The following is an 18,513-nucleotide window of genomic DNA, read 5'->3' on the forward strand; positions in this document are numbered from 1 at the left end:
AATGATTTTCTTTTTTGGTTCATATCGCCGACCCCAATTGTTTTGGGATGAAGGCGTACTAGTTGTTGTTGTTGTTATACTTAGCATAAAATTTACTGCACTCTGCACAATTTTTATGGGCTTTATTCATTTTTGCATGCATTTTAATAATTTAAATACATTTACTTTTGCCGATATCTTCCAACAAAAAATGAGAGAAATTTGAAAATTTTCAATTTCTCTCCAGAAACTAACGCCCGTGATATTGCCGCTTTATTTAGTTATGACTGTGGGCCCACGGGCCCTGTTTCCTGCCCACAGTGACAAACCGTTTTTATCGGCAGCCAAAAGCTCGTGAGGATTTGTTTTTTTTTTAATATCATATTTTTGACAAAAAAGGGAAATTTTAAATAAAAAAACAAATTTCATTAATATTTACAAATTAAAAAAGCTAATTAATTTTAAAACTAAAAAAATCAGAAAAAATAATTTATGGTAGTATTCACCGAAAACCAGCCAGGTAAATATCACTTTTTTTTTCAAAATATCGTCGATATTTTTCACACACAGTGCTCCAAGCGATCATCCGGGCAAGAATGGGGGCACTCGGCGGGAAACCAAGTCTCTCTCTCTCTTCTGTGTAGTCTGTGTGAGGACGAATGGGAAGCGAGGAAGAAGGAAGGAGTAGTGGAGAAGAACAAGAAGCGTCCATCTACCCCGGCGGCCCCTCCCAACCCTACATCAAAGAAGCCCTTCTAGCTCAGGGGAGGAGGGGTAGGGATGGGCGCCCCCCCTCCCCCGCTGGAGGAGGAGATGGTCGATGAGGATGTCTTCCTGGAGGAAACCCTAATCCGGGACGAGGAGCTTGAAGAATCCGGCATCGAGGGCCTCGCCGCCCGCCTGGCCAAGTGGAAGAGGCCGCCGGTCGACCCCGACTTCTCCTCCCAAGCCAAGAGCATAGGTATCAATCGCCTCTTCTCTTCTTCCCTTTATCTGTTTCTTTCGCTTCTTTTCTGATCCTTAGGGTTAACTTTTTTGGCTTCTGTTGTTTGATTTGCGGGTTTTTCGTGGGGTTTGGGTCGCATTGTTTTAGCAGCTTGAGATCGATTATATCATCGTGGAGAGCGATAGGGAGCTCGTGCCCCCATTCGTTTGGCCCCGCAGCCGTGCTTCCGATTTTCGGCGTCACGAAGGAAGGTTCGGCTCTTGTTTTGATTAGTTTTCTTTGGACTTGATTGCGTTTGAGGTTAGGATACTTATTGTTCACCGGTTAATTTGGTTCTGATCATTTTTTTTCTAATTGGAGATGGTTTTTGTTTTCTCTTATTGTTTAAATGATGCCATTGTTCACACTAAAGGAGCAGAAGCTGTGCATGCGTCCATGTTTCCCATTGTTTAATTTCTTTTTCTTATAGGAATCTTTATATATTGTGGCAATTGCGTGGAATATTGTCCCACAAACTAGCTGAGAAAGAATTTGCAAATTGATGAAACTGGGTCCAAGAGTATCATTGGCATAATAGATGTCATTTCTACTCTTTCTGTTAATTTCTGTTGATGCCGTTTTTAGATAATTTCAAGAGATGTTCTATCAACTGTAAATACATTTGACTAGGGGTGGCAAAACCTGACCCGACCCGCCAACCCACCTCTTAGGCGGGTTCAGGTTTGGCTTAAACGGGTTCGTGTCATAAACGGGCCGACCCACTTAACCCGTTTATTAAACGGGTCGGGTTCGTGTTAATGGTATGCCAACCCGCCAACCCGGCTGACCCGTTTAATAAACGGGTTAGGCGGGCGGGTCAACCCGTTTACCCGAACCCGACCCGCCAACCCGCCTGCCAACCCGTTTACCCGTCCCAACCCATTTATTAAACGGGTTAACTGTGTCGTGTCGGGTTACCCGTTTAATAAATGGGTCGGGTTCGTGTTTGCCACAACCGACCCGTTTAATAAACGGGTCGGGTTCGTGTTGAGGTATGCTGACCCGCCAACCCGCCGACACGACCCGCCAACCGGTCAACCCGACCCGATTGCCACCCATACATTTGACCCATTTGAGTTAATGACATTTAGATAACACATTAATATTTGGGGTCATATGAAAAGAAGCCAAAGAAATTTACCTGGATCTGAACTTGGAGTGTTAATGAAAGAGACTGCGGCTCCAGTAAAGGAAGACACTCCTTTGAGCAGTGGTTGAAGTGTCTCCACTAGTTGTGCTAGAGACATGCTTCCAATGAAAGATTCATTGGATTCTTGTAGAGGTCCGACAGAGGCAACCTTCTTTCTATATGATTTTTTGCAGAGTAAGTTTTTACATGTTTTGGTTCACGACAGTAGTAACAAATTACTTTTCTTTTCTTAAAATCATTTTCATCATTCGTTCTTCCATAGTTTGGAGGTTTGTAAGTGCGAACATGATTCCCCGGTCTAGATACGGTTATAACTGAGTGATCATCACTTTTGACAAATCTATTTTTGAGCCGATTTTCCTCCATGTTCAATTCTTCTATAGTATCTTCTATTGAGGAAACCTTTCCTTGATGAAGAAGAATGGACTTGGTAGCTTCAAATTTTGATCTTAGCCCATTGATTTTGGCGGAGTTCTATGTCTTGTGGGCAATGCCATTTTGGTTCATAATTCGGACAAGCTATTATAGTACTCTCTAATATTTTTGTCTCCTTAAATTGTATTCCGGACTTGATGTTGTAGATTGCACACATGTGCAATGTCTTTAAGAGAATACATTATCTTAAGATAGTTCAAAGTGTCATTTACATATTCAAACTTTGTAAGACTTGAACACTTTTTTATATCCACACTACTTATGAGCAAGACATAATCTTGACGTGTCCCATTCTCCATTCTTTCCACTTTTTCTCGTAAGTGGTAATGGTTTTAGTCTTTTCTACCTCCGTAAGAGGTATTTCTTTTTCACCTTCAACCTTTGTGAAGGTTAGTTTAGGTTTCAAGTCAGTTCCATCCACTAATCTCCACAACCCCTTTCCCCATATAAGTTGCTTCATAATTGAAGCCCATGTAATATAGTTTGAATCATTGAGTTTAATGGGTTTAATGGTGATGTTATCATTGTCATTCATTTTACAAGGTTTAATACGAAGAAAAAAGAAAACAAATAGAAGTAGAGGAAAAAAATGTACTCCACCACGGATGGTAGATACGAATACACCTCCAAGCTTCACTTATACCATGAATTTACATATACTTGAAGAAACATCTCTTCTTCTCTAAACTTGAGTGGCACACTTCCCAATGCACTCAGATAAAAAACTTGATCACAAGGGAGCTCTGATACCATGTAAGAAGATAAAACCCACAAAAGAAGCTTCGATGTTCACAGAAGATCCTTTCCCAATAACCACAATGGTTCACACAACACACTCACAACAACTGAACCACTAGGGTTCAAACAAAATATTCAAAAGAGTGTGCAAGGCAAAAAATTATATCTCGTTCAAGTGGGAAAAAGCCCACACTCAAAAGTTAGTTTACAAGGGGGAATAGCCCCATATTTATAGTGCATAAAGGAGAGAGCAAAGAGGGAGTTGTTGGGCTCCCAACGGTTCTAATTAGAGTCGTTGGGAGTCCAATGACTCTCTAGTACATGTTGCTTTTTGACTTTGGTCAAAAAGTAACATGTCCAAAACTGTCTAAGACTCAACAACACAACAACAACAACTAGTACGCCTTCATCCCAAAACAATTGGGGTCGGCGATATGAACCAAAAAAGAAAATCATTCTAGGTCTTCCACATGAATCCTTCTCCTCCAATCATTTTTATCCAATGACATGTCCTCGGTGAGGTTCAAAGCATTCATATCATTTCCTATCACCTCCATCCATGTCTTCCTAGGCCTACCGCGACCTCTTTTAACTAATATATTTTCCCATTTCTTCATCCTTCTAACTGGAGCATCATTAGGCCTTCGCCGAATATGTCCAAACCACCGTAAACGATTCTCTCTCATCTTATTTTCAATGGGTGCAACGCCTACTTTCTTACGTATCTCCTCGTTCTGAATCTTATCTTTTATTGTATTTTCACATATCCATCTCAGCATACGCATCTCAGCTACACTCATTTTTTGAATATGATGTCTCTTGGCAACCCAACATTCCGTATCATACAGTAAAGCGGGCCTAATAGTCGTCCTATAAAACTTTTCCTTCAACCGCAATGGCATTCTACGATCGCACAACACTCCAGTTGCACTCTTCCATTTCATCCACCCAACCTTTATCTTATGATTTACATCTCGATCAATTTCTCCATACTTTTGAATGATAGATCCCAAATATTTGAAACAATCATCCACCGGTATTTCTTGCTCACCAAGCTTCACTACACTCCCATCATTACTTCGTTGCTTACTAAATCGACATTCCATGTATTTTGTCTTACTCTTACTCAACTTAAAACCTCTTGCTTCCAATGTCTGTCTTCATAATTCTAACTTAGCATTAACCCCAACTCTAGACTCATCAATCAAAACAATATCATCAGCAAACAACATATACCACAACACATTTTCTTGAATTGATCTCGTAAGCTCATCCATCACTATAGCAAATAGGAAAGGGCTTAAAGCAGATCCTTGATGTAACCCAACCGTTATAGGAAAATTGGTTGTCACCCCTCCACAAGTGCGGACATTGGTTACTACTCCTTTATACATATCTTTAATTATACTAATGTACTTGAGAGAAACACCTTTCTTCATCATTGTTCACCAGAGAACGTCCCTAGGTACTCTATCGTAAGCTTTCTCCAAATCAATAAAAACCATATGCAAATCTTTGTTCCTCTCTCTATTTCTCTCAATAAGTTGTCTAAGAAGATGTATAGCTTCCATAGTTGATCTTCCAGGCATAAAACCAAATTGATTCTCTGATATCATGACAACCTTCTTCAACCTAGACTCAATCACCCTCTCCCAAAGTTTCATAGTATGACTCATGAGTTTTATACCACGATAGTTTGTGCAATCTTGTATATCACCCTTATTCTTATATAGAGGCACCAAAGTACTCTTCCTCCACTCATTAGGCATCTTATTTGTCCGCCAAATCTTGTTAAAAAGATTTGTCAACCATTCTAAACCTTTCTCTCTCAAGCATTTTCAAGCCTCGATAGGTATACCATCTGGGCCAACTGCCCTTCTTGATTTCATTTTCTCCAAAGCCTCTGCAATTTTTTTCTTTTGAATCTTGTGCATAAAGTCACGATTCATCTCATGAAAAGGAATGGAAAAGTCTTCAAGATCCTGAGCATGACTTTCATTAAATAGCTTATCAAAATAATCTCTTCTTAATCTCCTCATCTTTAACTAAAACCCTTTGCGTTTCATCTTTGATACATCTAACCATACCCAGATCCCTCGATTTCCTATCTCTCATCTTTGCAAGCCTATAAATATCCTTCTCGCCCTCTTTGGTATCCAACTTGTCATAAACCTCCTTATATACCTTATCTCTCGCGTTCCGAACTACTTTTTTAGCTTCCTTCTTTGCTATCATATACTTCTCCAAATTCTCATTATCACGACTTTTACTTAGATTTCTATAACACTCTCTTTTAACCTTAATAGCTAATTTGACATCCTCATTCCACAACGATGTAGCCTTACCTAGCGGTGCACCGCCTTTAGACTCACCCAATACCTCCTTAGCCACATTTCTCATGCCACCCGATATCTTATTCCACATAGATTCTGAATCCTCCTCGAGACACCAATCAACTTCCTTAACTACCCGCTCTACAAACATTCCTTGTTTAGCTCATTTCAGTGCCCACCACTTAATTCTAGGATCTATCATATGTCTATCCCTTTTGCGGCATTGTCTAATTCTAAGATCTAAAATTAAGACTCTATATTGTGTAGCTACACTTTCTCCCGGTATAACCTTACAATCGATGCAACAACCCCTATCTCTTTTTCTAAGTAGGAAAAAATCTATCTGACTCGTATTAACCCCACTTTTAAATGTTACTAGGTGAGACTTCCTCTTCCTAAACCAAGTGTTTGCTAAGATCATATCATAGGACAAACCAAAATCTAAAATCCTTTCTCCACTTTTGTTTCTTTCTCCTATACCATAGCCTCCATGGATACTCTCAAATTCATCCCTACTAATGCCTACATGCCCATCAAGGTCATCGCCGATGAAAAGCCTTTCTCCATAAGATATCCTTTGTACTACTCCATCTAAATCTTCCCAAAATTGACGCTTAATAAAATCATATAAACCTACTTGAGGTGCATAAACATTAATAATATTAATAATATTCGTACATAATACTAATTTAATAATTAAAATCCTATCACCCTTCCTACGGACCTCAACTACATTATCTATAAACTCACGACTCATAACAATCCCTACTCCATTCATATTCCTATTTATTCCTGTATACCAAATCTTATATCCCCAAGGTTCTATCACTTTTGCTTTCTCACCTACCCATTTGGTCTCTTGTAGACATAAAATATCAATCTTTCTCCTACACATAACATCTACTAACTCTACCAACTTACCAGTTAAAGATCCTATGTTCCAAGTGGCTAACCTAATTTTATGGTCTTGGACTAACTTCTTTACCCCCACCCGTCCAACAAAGTGAGGGAACCCTTGCCTATTTGACACCACACCCGGGCGCCGGTGTGACGCGTCACTTCCGGGCGACGACCTAGCAACCCTTGCCCATTTATCACTGCCTCCGGGCCTACAGAGTACAACGCGTCACTCAGTAGGGAACGCCCCAACTAAATTCTCATATTGGTTCATATTCATAGGGTATGACTAAGTTTTTATGCTGGCTGTCACAGGCCTACCGCAACTCTCCTCCTTTATCCGGGCTTGGGACCGGCAGTGTATAACTAAAAGTTACTTTACAAGGGGGAATAGCCCCATATTTATAGTGCATAAAGGAGAGAGCAAAGAGGGAGTTGTTGGGCTCCCAACGGCTCTAATTAGAGTCGTTGGGAGTCCAATGACTCTCTAGTACATGTTGCTTTTTGACTTTGGTCAAAAAGTAACATGTCCAAAACTGTCTAAAACTCTAAAATAAAATCCTAAACCTAATTCTAACTAGCTTTTAACTAAACTAAAAATACATTATTGTCATTACATATTGATATTACATTTTTAACACAGAAAACTGATCCTAATCTGCGAGCAGTTTATACCGTTTAAAGCACTTGTATTGCTGTCTCAGAGTTTGAGGGATGAGTCGTCATCTTTATGATGGTTCATATCCAATTTCTTTGAAATGTCACCAACACAGCTCTTTATAACATTTAAGCCTGTATTTTAATTGATGTGGTCCAAAGAGCTGAAATTTGGGCAGCAAGTGAGACTATACAACTGTTTCGAAGTGGGTTCCTATGATGGTCTAATGAAGGTGAGCATATTTTTTCTTGACTGCATACTATCAATTATTTTTAGTTACAAAATACCCCTAGATTAACATACAAATTGATGAATGGACGTTTTTTGTGTTTGTTTAATTGTTAGCCCATCAAGCTGGAATTTGAGAAAGTTTATTATCCGTATCTTATTAGCAAGAAGAGATATGCTGGACTTTTGTGGACGGACCCAGAAAAATATGACAAGATGGATACAAAAGGTGAGTTGGATTTAGACTTTTGAGAGATTCTAGTTTGGACCTGTATGCCTATTAATTTTCCCAAGTTGTGTGGTGCAGGCATTGAAACATTTCGAAGGGACAACTGTCTTTTGGTAAAGAACTTGGTGATTGAGTGCCTTCACAAAATACTATTTGATCGTGACATTCCATCAGCTGTTCAGTATGTTAAGAACACAATTGCTGATCTCCTTATGAACCGCATGGATTTGTCTCTTTTGGTGATTACAAAGGTTAGTGTAGTTTGTTAGTTTAAGTGGTATCTAAATGGAAAGTTGAGGTATATGGCTACTGGTTGCTGGCCATGCTTACTATGTGCTTTATTGGTTTCAAGAAATTTTTGCTTGGATTAGAATGGTAATTTAAGAAATCCAAACTTTTGGCTGATAGGGCTTGACAAAAATATGCCGTCAAGTCTGCACATGTTGAACTTGCTGAGCGCATGCGCAAAGGAAGTTATCTTCCTGTGCCTCTTCTTTAGAATTTTGTTTGAATCAAAGTTGCAGCCGAGGAAGCCGGAGCGGGAAGCGATTCGAGAAGCGGAAGCGAGGCACTTTTAAAATTTTAGGAAGCGGAAAGCATGAGACGACTTAGAAGTGAACTAGAAATCGTCTCGGAAGCGAGGGGAAGCGAAAAAGAGAATAAAATAAAATAAAAATAAAAATACAAAAAAATGAAAAAAGGGGGAAGCACGCTTCCCAATTTTTTCGCTTCCCAGCATGTTTCGGAAGAACGCTATTCCAAGCCTCCGAAATGCGTTTTGGGGAAGCACACTTCCCCATTCCCTATGGCGCTTCCAGTAACTCTGGTTTGAACTGCTTAGCAGCATCTGATTCTTTCAATCATTGATGCCTATATATTCTGTCCCATCAACACATGCCTCAAGCTCCATCATTTTGAGGAAATTTCATTCAATAAAACCTTTTCAGCAATTCTTTGATCTCTTAATTTTGTTAAAATGTCACGAGGCTTCTCTTTGTAAATGTATGGTGATGTAGAGCGCACAAAATAGGTGGTGTTATATGGTCTATGTTTTGATCTTTTCCGTTATTTCGACATATGCTTTCCTTTATTTGGATTATTTTAAGATAATTTATTTCCTCTCTGCCTATGAGTTCCCTATATTTTTAAAGTTTTTGGTTTGACCTATGTCACATGGGTGTGGGTGCGGGGATGCAGCACTTTAAAAAAGCTTGGGTGCGGCAGGGCAAAAATGTAAAAAATTATATATATATATATATATATATATATAATTTTGAAGTTTTAACAATTACATTTTTTTTGTCTTTTGCTTTTTTAGCTAGCCGACTCTTCCACATTGAAGAGAGAGATAACAGAGGGAGTTGACATCATGGTTGTGAGGGAACTTACGGGAGGTGCATTCTAAGTGATTGAGAGTGATGGAGAGTGAGACTGAGAGTGAGAGAGAGACCGACTAAGAGTGAGAGAAGAGAGACTGAGAGTGATGGAGAGCTCGTGAGACTGAGAGCGAGAGCGAGTGAGAGTGGGAGAGAGAGACGTACCTGATAAGTGAGGAGGAGCGGCCGGAAGGAGTCAGAGACCGTTAGCATCGGCGAAGGCAATGTCGCGTCGGCTTTAGGAGGGAGGTTGTATGAGATTTGGTGAGGGGCCTTTACCGCAGTGCAAGCTGCATAGAAACAAAAAATAGAGAAGAGGGAGAGGCAGAGAGAGAGATGCATAATGGTTGGGACGGCAGAACACAGCCACCGAGCCCTAATCGTCACATATATAAAGTAATTTACAATGGGACTATATTACATAAATGCCATTAATGAGAATAAAAACACACACACGTTAATAACATCGTGCGTATTAATGTGAAACACACGCCAATAGCATCGTGCGTATGGATCTGGATCCAGATCCATACACATGCTCTATTTTAACACCCTCCCTCAAGTTGTACATGGCCTTGGAGCATGTACAACTTGCTCTTCAACAACCAAAATTGACGTCCTGTTAACCCCTTGGTAAACAAGTCTGCCGCTTGATCTTCTATTCGAACATGACGTAGTTCTATTTCTTTCATCTCGACTTTTTGTCGTATAAAATGTTGATCAATCTCAATATGCTTCGTTATGCTATGCTGAATAGGGTTACATGCAATATTTATTGCGCTTTGATTGTCGCATAGAAGAGATGATAGAATAATTGTCTCCCCAAGATCACTCAATAAGTGTCTAATCCATGTAACTTCTGCCGTGCCTGCAGTCATCGACCTGTATTCTGCCTCTGTACTCGATCGTTCCACTGTTTTTTGTTTTCTACTGCTCCAAGACACTAAATTGTGTCCAATGTATACACAATATCCATAGACGGATCGTCTCTCATCTGGATCACCTGCCCAATCAGCGTCTGTGTAAGTGACGAGTTCATGTCCTTGATCTAGGTTATCGTTCTTGCGATGAACAAGTCGGTCTCCTAGAGTTCCTTTTAAATAACATAGAATACGCTTCACAACTTCCATATAACCTTCCGTTGGAGCATGCATAAACTGAGATACCTGATTGACATCATAAACTATATCAGGTCTGGTAAAAGTCAAATACTGCAGCATCCCTACAAGACGTCTATACGTTGTAGGGTTGATACAAAGGTGGCCATCTTTAGAGCTCAGCCTTTGATGGAATACACTCGGAGTGTTGACTGGTTTGCAATTCGTCATCCCGGTCATTTCCAGAAGATCAAGAGTGTACTTCTGTTGCATGAGTGTCAATGTGTCTTTTTGTCTATCAACCTCCACACCAAGGAAGTACCTCAACTCTCCTAAATCTTTCATCTTGAAAATTTTCATCAAAAACCGCTTTACTTGCACATGATTGTCTAAACTCCCAGTGATCACAATATCATCAACATATATGAGAAGAAGTGTAATGATGTATGACTTCTGGTAAATAAAGAGCGAGTGGTCCAGAGAGCATCTTCTAAAACCATAGCCTTGAATTTGCATGGAGAAACTTTCAAACCAAGCGTGAGACTCCTGTTTCAACCCATATAGAGATTTCCTTAGCTTGCACACTCAGGCAGTAGGATCCTTCTCGGCATATCCAGGAGGTTGTTCCATATATATTTCCTCCTTTAAAACCCCATGCAAGAATGCATTTTTAATATCTATCTGGCTAAGCTTTCATCCTCGGTCGATTGCTAAGGATATGATGACACGAATTGTGCCCATTTTGACTATCAGACTAAATGTTTCATCTTAATCTTCACCATATTGTTGCGTGAATCCCCGAGCAACAAATCGCACCTTATATTTGTCAATACTTCCTTCGGGCTTATATTTTGTTTTATAAACCCATTTTGAGCCAACTACATTTTTTCCTTCTGGTCGAGGTACTATTTTCCAAGTTTAGCACTCATGAAGAGCTTCCATTTATTCATTCATAGCCTCAATCCAATGACTGGATTGAAGGGCTTGATTAAAATAAGTGAGTTCATTCTGCTTTGTGAGCTAAGACATAAACAACTGAAAATCAAGGGAAAAAGTCTCATAACTTACTTATCGCTGAATAGGATGTCTGATGCGTGACGGCCTTTGGGCCGAATCACTAGAGATGACTTCCACATCCCTCGACCCTGTATTTCTGTCCCTTCTAGTGTAAATCTGTCCAGAAAAGTGTTCAACTGGAGGTGGCTCAACTGAAGATGGCTCGACATGCATCTGTGAGTCACCAAACTCTCTACTCAAGTCAAAGGAAGGACAAGTCACCTGACATGTCTCTCCTGTATTAGCAAAAAGGTCTGCGCTCATCCATGGATCATATACCTCTATTTCTCGACATGACAACTGTTCAGAGTCATTGATCTGAAAATTCTGCCCATCAAAAACATTACTGGAGGTCCTAATACGTTTTGTAGTAGAGTCATAGCATCGATAGCCTTTACCCAACAAATCTGCACTTAGCGGCCTTGTTCTGAAACTTATTTCGCATAGATGAATCAATATGCACATAACATACACAACCAAAAACATGCATCTCATCATAAGAGGGATGTTGCCCAAATAAAGTATAATAAGGAGATTTCTGATCCAAAAGAGCCATAGGAAAACGATTTATGACATGAACATATGTGTGAAAAGCTTCTGTTCAGAGACTAATGGGCACCTTGCTGTCATGTAACATACTCATCGCACTTTCGACAATATGTCAGTGTTTCCTCTCTGCGACCCCGTTTTGTTGAGGGGTATGAGGGCAAGAAATCTGTCGACTTATTCCTTTATTCCGAATAAAGGCAATAAACTCTTTCGATGAATACTCTTCTCCACCGTCATATTGTAAATGCACAATATCACAGGAAAACTTTGTTTTGACCATCGAATGAAATTCTCGAAATATTTGGAAAACTTCATGCTTATGTTTCAAGAAATATATCCAAGTATAGCGGAAATAAGAATCAATAAATATAATATAGTAACGATGGCCAGAGAGTGAAGGAATAGAGGCGGGTCCCCAAACACCAGAACAAATAATCTCAAATGCCTTTGAAGCTCTTTTATTAATAATATGAAAATGAAGAACATGACTTTTGCAGAGTTCACAAGATGAACATTTTTTATTCTCTAAAAGGGAACACAAACTAGACTTCGGAAGAAGAACATCAGATACAAGATTTTCAATGAAACCTCAACTACAATGTCTCAAGCGACTTTGCCAAAGATATCTGGCTTATTACAATTAGATGAATCAAAGACTTCAATTGAACTGAAAGACAAAGACTCTGAAGACGAAGATACTGAAGAATGCTTGGACGACTCTAACTGGAGAACTGGAACTGAGGGAATCTCCTTGGAGACGTACATGTTTTATCGTCGCTCTCCTTCAGCGGACGTCTCCTTCGTTCTTAGATCCTTAACATAAACAGAGGAGGGAGTAAATTCGACTGAAGAATTCATATCGTCAACAAGTTTAGCCACATAGACAATGTTCTTTTTAATATTAGGAGCAAGAAGGACATTGGACAAGTGAAGTGATGACTTTGACATAGGAATATGTGCACTGCCGATATGACTAATGGAGTGAGAAGTTCCATCTCTCGTAACTATACTACCTTTTTCAAGATAAGGCAATAAGTGAGACACTTACCCGCATTACCCGTGACATGAGTGGCAGCACCAAAGTCAACATACCATTCTCCTTATTCATTTTGCTTGATCGTCATCTGGGACAATGCTGATAGTAAAAGTTGTTGCACATCTGCAGATGGCGCTTTTGTGTCAACAGTGGTGACTGACTTATTCTCAATTTTGTTTATTTTGCCTCTGTTTTCTAGATTAAACCAACAATCAACTTTCACATGTCCTCTTTTGTTACATAAAAAGCAAGTGGGCACTCTCCTCTGATTCCCTGCATTAAAAGCACCCGAAATATTAGGTGTAGGCAAGATACCACGTCTTCCCTGCCCAAAACGTCCTCAGCCTCTACCTCCTTGATTTCCTCCATTCTCTCGTTCAAAACCTACAAAAGTGTCTATAGCCAAAACTAAGTGAGAACGAGCTGATTCATTTCCTTTTGCCCTTTGTTTAATAATCATCTCATGCTGGAGAAGTTTCGCCTGAAGATCGTCAAAGTTGGGCAAGTGGGGAAGACATGACAAAGCTGTGGTAAACATGTTAAAATCTGGACCCAATCCATTAAGAAGTTGTTGTACTTTATCTTTATCTGAAATAACGCTTCCAATAATAGTCAATTGGTCAGTAATACTCTCCATATGGTCTATGTATTCCATAACTGTCATTGAGCCTTTCTTCAAACTTTGAAACTCATTTTTCAAGTACATAACTCGAGCTTCTGATATCTCAGAGAACTTACTCTATAGATCTGTCGCAGTGCAATCATCTGAAAGAGTAGCCAACACTTCTTGAGAGAGTGTTGACGTAATATAAGCAACCAAAGACTGATCCCGCTTTCTCCAAGCTGTAAATTCTAGATTTTTAACAGATTTGGTAATTGTGTCACCCTTCTCATTCTTGGTTTTCTGCAAAATGAGTCATGGTGGCACAAAAACAAAACCATCCAGATGTTCATCGAGATCCTCGTATGAACGGAAGTATTTGTCTCTTCCATGTCAAGAAATTAGAATGGGTGAGTTTTTCTGTAACAAGCTGGTTTAAAAAAATAGCAGAGGGATCAAAAGAAGTCGAGTAGAAATCCATATCAATGAAACAACGAATAAGCAGACAAGGCAAGAGCTTCAATAGAACATGTACTTGCGCAGTCAATGCCTTGAAGTCTGCCTATAGACGTTGCACAGAGAAGCACAAGACTGATTTTACTGCTCGTTTAAAAGGAAGAAGGAAGATTTATAATAGTGAATGTGAAAATCACTATTACATTAGGGACATCAATATATAAAGAAATCTGATATGAACGATCAGCGATACATAAAGGTAAACAACAATATGGAGAACAAAGAAACAATTCAGAGAAAGGAATAGGCAGAAATCAAAGAGGACCGATATGTTGTGGTTCACGACAAAGAACTTACCGACAGTAAATGGGCAGATTAAATCTCAAGAAGAACGATATATCAAATCTGACGTGATCAGATCTGTCTTAAAAGTAATGAAGAAAGTGAGAAGAATAGAGAAGAAAGAGGGATTGAGATTAGGGTTTGGAGGAAACCCAGATCTGATATAACCAGAGGAGATGGAATATCGATATCAATTCATACACACATCAATCAATCAACTAACAGTTTGTAGACAAATATAACGTGAAATAGTGTAACACGTTATTTCTTATCCTGGACAAATAAAGTCCGCAAAACGTGAATAAAGCAGAACTAAGAAGACGATATTAGAAAGGAAGGTAAAGAAATAGGCACAAGGATTTGGATTGGGTATGAGAATCAAGATCAAGAAAGTATCTTGATGTAAAGGTCCAGATCTGATGTTGGTAACACTCGACGCATATCAAATCCAAAGACTGGGCAGACAAGAAGATATTTGTTTCAAAATATTAGGTCTGAACCTGATAGAATACGATTCAAGTCAAATTTGATTAGTAAAATAATGGATCTGAACCAAACTATGGCAGATCTAACGACCCAACAGGGCAGAAACAAGAAAAGGAATATATAGGGGAGTATGAGAGGGAGAAGAAGAACAATAGAAGAAGAAGAAGAGTAGAGAGCGGGAGATCAAAAGCTTGGATTAATGGAACTTACTTGGATCTAAGCTCTGATACCATATGAGATTTGGTGAGGGGTCTTTACCGCAGTGCAAGCTGCACAGAAACAGAAAATAAAGAAGAGGGAGAGACAGAGAGAGATGCAGAATGGCTGGGGCAGCAGAACACAGCCACCGAGCCCTAATCGTCACATATATAAAGTAATTTACAATGGGACTATATTACATAAATGCCATTAATGAGAATAAAAACACAACACACGTCAATAGCATTGTGTGTATGGATCTGGATGCTCTATTTTAACAGGTTGGGGAGATTTTTCCCTGCTCCTCCTCCTCTCAAGCAATAAAACATCGGGCATTTTTTTTTCAGTCTTAAATTTAGACAAAAATGACCCTGGGTGCATTGACCGCACCCAAGGTTCATTTACCGCATCGGGTGCCGCACCCACGTTGTGTTGCGTCGACGCAGGTGCGGCACCCGGTTGGCTGAATCCCTGTGACTTAGGGTTTGACATACCATGCTCAAGATTAGTGATAGTACCTGTGCCTGAATTAAATTAGGGTGTTATGCCTTATAGGCTTATGCTATTTCTTCTTGCAAGTTAGTAGGGGCTTAAGTAATTTTGGATTCACTGAAAGAAACATTGCAAAAGCTTGAGGCCTGTGGTTGCAGGTAGAATGTTTAACTTTGTTACTGTCCTAGGAGTTTTTTCGTAGATTTGGAAACTTAGATGAACGTTTGAAATTCAAAAGTTAATGGTTTAGATTTGTTGGTAGTTGTCTCGGTTTTTCAAATAAAATGTAGGTGCTTTTTAGAATATGAATACACTTTTAGACTTTCCTGTTTCTTTGTAATCTTATTTGTATTGTTCAAAATGTTGTATGTATATACATACATATGTAAAATGGAAACAAATTCGGAGACACTGATTCTGTTTGCTGAGTTAAATAAATATAGAAGTTCCATTCATATTTATAGAGGTCTTTTGATAAAACTAATGGACTAAATACTCGGGAGAAAACATCGTTACATACATTGTTTGACCATATCAGCTGTTCTCTCTCTCTCTCTCATCCTGTGCAATTCACTTTTGCTTTCAAAATCTTTTGGGAAGACATTGATGTTTAATTGCTTCCATTATATTTCTTCTCTTGGAGCTTTACATTCTCAAGCAATTTTTCATAAAGCTTATGTTTAGCTGCCCTTCAAGCTTGCCTTGTCTGGTAATATGTGCTGTAACAAAATTCTTTCAATCCTAAATGTGGTTGTTATGACAGAGAGATGCTGCTACTGCACCAAATGTTGGTGACCGGGTTCCTTATGTAATTATTAAAGCTGCAAAAGGTGCTAAGGTAGGTTATATGAAATCTGACAAGTTTGATAACTGGCTGATACATGTGAAAGTTCTGATTAATTTTAGGAGCATTGATTTGATGTTAAACAGGCCTATGAAAAATCAGAGGACCCTATATTTGTATTGGAGAATAATATTCCCATAGATCATCATTTCTATCTTGAGAACCAAATTAGTAAGGTTAGTCTCTCTCTCTCTCTCTCTCTCTCTTATTTATTTATTTATTTGTTTTAAAGTTCAATGGCCGACTCATGTTTTATGCATGTCTTGCAGTCTCTTATGAGAATATTTAAGCCCATTTTGAAAAATGCAGAAGAGGAGCTTCTCCATGGTAGTCACACCAGATCTATTTCCATTTCAACTCCTTCAAACAGTGGTATAATGAAATTTGCAAAAAAGCAACTTAGCTGTATTGGCTGCAAGACTCCGATCAGGTGACTGATTGGTTCTATTATAGTGCATATAAGTTCTGATATCGTGTTTGCCTTTTGGCTGAAATGATGTTCTGAACACTTAAGCACTACCATTGTGTGTTTGGATTGGTGATCTGAAGTGACTGGCATTAAAAGAGATTAGGATTTAGCAGTTTGCCTTCGGTGAATACTTTCCAATTTCTTGAAGACCAGGGCAAAAATTAAGTTAGAATCGGTTTCCTGACATAAGTTTGGTGCATGTTAACCAAATCTACATCTTTTTGCATTCTTAATAGATAATATCCTTTTTTAAAATTAAATGTGTCTTTTTTCTTAATAGATCACCTCCTTTGTTATAAATTTTTTTGACACAGTTTTTGATGAAAATAGATTTTTCTCATAGATGTGTTGGTACATTTGATTACTACCTGCACCTCTTGTACACGAGGAAGCTGATGCCTTTTTTTTTGCCTGGATTGCCAGTAATGCAGAACAAACACTTTGTATACACTGCAAGGCAAGGGAAGTTGAATTGTATAGCAAAACAGTTTCTAACGGTACCTGACTGTCACAGAACTATGATTCGTATTCAACTGTATTTTTATCAACTTTGATGTTATGCCTTTTGCAGTGAGGGAGTTGGAGATACAGTTTGGTAGTCTGTGGACAGAATGTTAAAGGTGCCAAGGGTCTCTACACCAGGATATTCTATGTACAAGGTCTCCATCATTATCCCCTGCATCCTGTAATCATGGTGCATGTAATCATATTGCTGATTATCACGTCATTTTTGTAGTCGTGATTGTCCTATATTCTATCGGAGGAAAAAGGCACAGAAGGACTTGGCAGAGGCCGAGTTGCAATTGCATAGGTGGAAACTTTGAAAGATGATAAATTTTTGCTTAAAAAATTATCATGTTCTCTTAGTAGGAGGTTGGTAATAAGTAAATCATTTCATGCTGTTCATAAGTGTAATTTTCATTTATTTGTAGGTGAATTATACTGCTGCTAACTAGCATATTTGCTTTTCCCGTCTATTATCTTTATGAATCATTACAAGTGGACTGCAGATGATTATGCGCTATAGCGGAATTTACTGTTCACAGTGATAAAAAGGTTGGCTCTATATTAGTGGAAATGGATGCAAGGCTGACATACTTGGCTGCTACTCTCAGGCTAACTTCTGAGGGTGCAAATTCATGTGCTCGAGGACCAGCTCAGTGTGCAGGTGCGGTTTTTGTTCCTTTTAGTGCACCATTTTGTGCATCCTAGGCTCACTAAGCCTAGTTTTCTTCTGATATGGTTGATCTGAATCGGTCTTATAACTAACGGATGCTTATTGGTCACTTTGGCTGTATATATATATATATATATATATATATATATATATATATATATATATATATATATATATATATATATATATATATATATATATATATATATATATATATATATAGGCTGCTATTGATGTAACCCGAAAAGGAATAAAATGAGCTGTTTGTGAGCTTTGTACATTGGATTGGTGGACATTTTGGATTGGGTCCAACTGGAGGTGACCCAGTTTGACACAAGGCACTCAGGCAAAGGAGAGAGTGGGATGGGGTTCTGTGAATGTGATTAGTTCACATTCAACGAGGGCACGTGAAATGTTCACATGCATGTAACCCCACTCTCTCTCCCCTATATAAAGAGAGACATGGTTGCTTGATGAGTGCAACAAAGGTGCTCTCTCTCTCATTTGGACTGCAGTCGGTGGAGGATGCTGAGAAGAGGGTAAACACTGCAAAAAAAAGAAAACTCCTCTTTTCACCGGTTGTTGCTGGTGGGGAGGGAGGCCATCGGCAGAGGGTTGCCATTGTCGGCGGAATTTCGGTCGGCCGCTGGTGTCGGTGGTCAAAAGTAGAAGACAAAGCGGGAGGGTTTGAGAAACCAACGT

At 39.1% G+C, this 18,513-nt stretch overlaps 1 pseudogene; it reads left to right on the top strand.

Moving 5' to 3' along the window:
• The first annotated feature begins 759 nt into the window (after window positions 1-759).
• Window positions 760-17,458, top strand: LOC149847408 (DNA polymerase delta catalytic subunit-like; annotated as a pseudogene).
• Window positions 17,459-18,513: the final 1,055 nt, after the last annotated feature.

The sequence above is a fragment of the Nuphar pumila genome, chromosome 2, assembly GCF_984573655.1.
Source record: "Nuphar pumila chromosome 2, dmNupPumi1.hap1.1, whole genome shotgun sequence".
NCBI classification, from domain to species: domain Eukaryota; kingdom Viridiplantae; phylum Streptophyta; class Magnoliopsida; order Nymphaeales; family Nymphaeaceae; genus Nuphar; species Nuphar pumila.